Source organism: Penaeus monodon, chromosome 30 (genome assembly GCF_015228065.2).
Source record: "Penaeus monodon isolate SGIC_2016 chromosome 30, NSTDA_Pmon_1, whole genome shotgun sequence".
Taxonomy (NCBI): Eukaryota; Metazoa; Arthropoda; class Malacostraca; order Decapoda; family Penaeidae; genus Penaeus; species Penaeus monodon.
The window spans coordinates 3,416,958-3,420,892 of NC_051415.1; the positions used below are offsets into that span (position 1 = coordinate 3,416,958).

At 31.2% G+C, this 3,935-nt stretch overlaps 1 protein-coding gene across 1 annotated transcript in view; it reads right to left on the bottom strand.

The window, feature by feature from the left end:
- Positions 1-3,935, bottom strand: part of LOC119592459 (serine/arginine repetitive matrix protein 2-like) — a gene marked incomplete in the record, with an annotated part of 34,461 nt that overhangs the window by 187 nt on the left and 30,339 nt on the right. The window contains 1 exon segment of the mRNA XM_037941282.1: positions 1-3,935.

Below are 3,935 nucleotides of genomic sequence, written 5' to 3' on the forward strand. Positions count from 1 at the left end.
TGCCAACCAAAACAGATTTAGGTTGAAATTAAAGTGTACTCAAAAAGCTGTAGACTCCAAAAATATATATATATTTTCCATGCCTTATTGTCAATCATTCAGTACCCTTACTGAATTTTTGTGTTTCATGACCATTACTTTAGTACTAAAATACCTGATTTCTTATAATTACACAGAAGAATTCAGCCAATAACTGCAAAATAAATAAATACAAAACAAACTTAACGCTATGAAATACTAATCATGTCTTTCTAATCAAGTCAAATTGTCTTTTAATTTTTATCAACAAAACAACCATGAATTACAAGTCAACTTCTGATTTGGAGATCAAAGTTACAACACAAATTTCACACATTAATAACACAACTGAATTTTTTTTTTTTTTCATCCTTGTACAGAAGAGTGAACACATATAAACTCATGTAACATTAGTATATATTTAGCTACCGTTGCAATAACACAGATCTTTACTTCCCACTTCTTAAGTAATCACACAAATGATTGAAGTTTGTCGTTAACAGCTTTGGGATCTAGAATACGCAATACACTTTTCACCAAGATATATGGGGAAAAAACTGAGTATCAACAAAAGTTATTATCTTGAGCTTGAGATATAAGTCATACATTTTCTTGTAATACATTGGGAGACTTATGTTATTTTTCATTCAAAGACAAGATAGGCAAAACTCCAACTTGGAAAAACCTATCCCAGACTGAGACATTTGAAAATTGGTATAAAATATCCCCTATTCAGATCTAATTGCCATCTCTACATTAACAAAAACACTGATGATTACTTTGTTTCAGTGTTCCAAAGTTTGTATCTTGACACAAACTAAGTATTACTCAGAAATTTATCAATATCAATTTATTTCATTACAGTATAGTACTCTTTTTGTTACTATATGATTTTCTTTTATTAATAAATGATTTCTCCCCTTCAAAGAAAATCAGTCCCATCTTGGATTTCTCATTCAACATGTCTAAACAGCAAAAGACAATGAATTCACAGAAATAAAAATGTTTCAAACTCAGCTTTATAAAAAAAATGTGTTGAATATTTCCCAACTCAAGAGATTTCCTTCCTATGCCCATTAGGGTACTTCTAGCCTAAGACAATAAGCAGGCCTGTATCAATATATCAATACATAAGTAGATTTACCTTTCATTTCTAAGGAAAACAATTTATGCATGAAAGATCATTTACATAAAATGAACCATTAAATACCACAAGAAAAGACCATATCCTTTTTTAAGAATAAAGAACTAAACTGAAAAAAGAAGAACAGTTCTACTTTCAGCTTAATACTTGACATTTGTAATATGTGACCCGATGTCAGCAGAGGAAATTAACATGCAGTTACACTAACCATAATCGGATTATGTGATTATACTTAACTATGATTAAAGCCAAATATAGATAAATGTTTTACTTACACATAGGAACCGGAACAAGACTCTTGCTATTACACCTTTCTTCCACACCAAACCGCAATTGAACAGAAAAATGTACACAGCAAATCAACATACCTAAGTGGTTGATATAAAGTAATTTCACTGGTAGGCTTTGTGTCTCAGAACTGAATTCTTACCTACTGGTCACATTTGTCCTTCACAGACTTTAAAAACGAAGAAAATGGTAAATTCTCCACAGCCTATAATTTTTTTAATGTAAAAAAAGCAACTCATTTCAGCATGAGAAATTATTCCTAATATATCCACATAAGACAGTCAATATCACCAAATATTAAGTAAACTTGACAGGAAAGGATAATGACCATATTTTTAGGCACACAGAGGCTTTTGTTCATAAGATCATAGTTACCTTTGCATTAATACCATGGAAAAAAAATGACTAGTGGACTAGCACTAAAATTACAGTTCTAATAATTGTTGTACATTAGATAGCACATACCAAAAAAGTAACATAAACAACTTATCCCAATGATTAACTGCAAACCAACACAACTCCAATAAAAGGAAAGTGATGCAAGAAAGATAATGTTCACTTCACTTTTGACTCACATTCCATAAAAACCTTTTCAATTTCGAATCATCAGTGTCTGTGATGAAAATACTTGCTTTTAAAAACCCATCTTTATATCTCCATTATACACCTATTTTCAGAATTTGAAAAAGAAACACAGCAACACAGGGTTGGTCCATACTGCAGGGGAAGGGGAGGGGTAAACACGGAACACAAATTATTACACAAACATTCAAATTTAAAAGTACAAACTTTGAGCACTCTTGAGGTACCTTCAAACCTTGAAAGCTGCGAGCATGTGTATTTTTTGTTTCATCTCTCTCTATGTAAGTAATTAATAAATGATCACATCACTTTTTATCAGACAAATCAAGCTTAACTTTTTGGTCTGATTTCAGACTGCACAACCACATGAATTCCTTGATCTTTATACATGATATATCTATTTATTTTATAATTCCTACTGTATCTTTTGAGTATTAGATTTTATCACAATCTGATGAAACATCGTATGAATAAAAGGAAAACAAATCGCCAACCAAAAGTATTGGTGTAAATTTTAAACATGCTAAAATGTGACTAATAATAATAAAAAACATTCATAACATACAACTCAAAATTTTCCTCATTTTGATAAAAGTAAATAACATAAAAGAAGAGATGATAATGAAAATTGATAATCAGATTATACTTACAATGATAGTAAAGGTGATAATGATAACAATGTTACATGAAGAAAATGATAAGCATGATAAAAATTTATCATAAACACCAAAAACGATAAAACATCAAACATAATACTGTCATGATAGTAAAAAATAATATGAAATAAGCATATAAATATATAAAGGTAATGACGATGGCTATGACACAAAGTTTCGTCACCAACGCAGCTGCAATCGAATAACAAGAGTTAACAGCTGCGGAAGCAAAAGCAGCAGTAACTATAGCAATCACTTCACTTCCTTAATAGTAAACTGCCTGTGCTACTTGAGCTATACTGCAATAAGACACACTTCCCTTTTGGGGTGTACATCACAACAAGGTAAATGACACAACCTGCAGAATAATGGAAATTCTCAGTCCCTTCCATTTGACATGCTACCTTTCAAAAACCAACACAATCATGACTTTTTTCGTTATTTTTTTGTGCTGAAAGTGAAACCAGAGAGAAATCTGTTACCATACGGACTCTGGCACTTGAGCCGAATGCAACACAGCAAATCTTGCAATGTTTATCCACCCGAACTAAATATTCTTATATTCTCATTACTAGACACCGAGTAAATGGACCAGCTGTTTTATACAGGACATATCCTAGAAGGTAATGAGCTTTGTACAAAATTGTAGAAAAATATTTTCTTTCAAAGACCCAACAATCAAAAATGATGATGAAACAGTCACAAGCACAAGACTGGAGTACCTAAACTCAGACCTACAGCCCAAAAAATGGGCCATTAATGTTTTTTCTGCAATGTATCAAGCACAAAAAGGCAGATGGGTCAGTTAGTCAGATACATCACTGTCCATTTACTCATAAATCTTTAAAGTATTTAAATAGAAGAATGTTAATATATTTTCCTCATCTTTTTCTTCATATGAAACTTCCTTTTGTGAAGAAAGATTATTGTGACTGCTCTTGAAATTCTACATACCTTTCCCTTCCTATTACAACCTACTGTTTCCTAACTACAACCTTCAGAAAGAGTCAATGAAATTTTTTAACACTGATGATTATAATGGATTCCCTTATAATAGTGTATTACAATTATTCATAAACAATTACAGTATTTGTATATTGTGTTTAACATCATAGCACATTAAAAAAACTTGTATATTCTAAAGAATATCATGGTACAGACCATCTAAAAATCACTATATAATCCACTACATAAATTTTGAGGTAACAGTAAGGTGTACTTAGGCAAGCTGAAGATCAATTACCTGA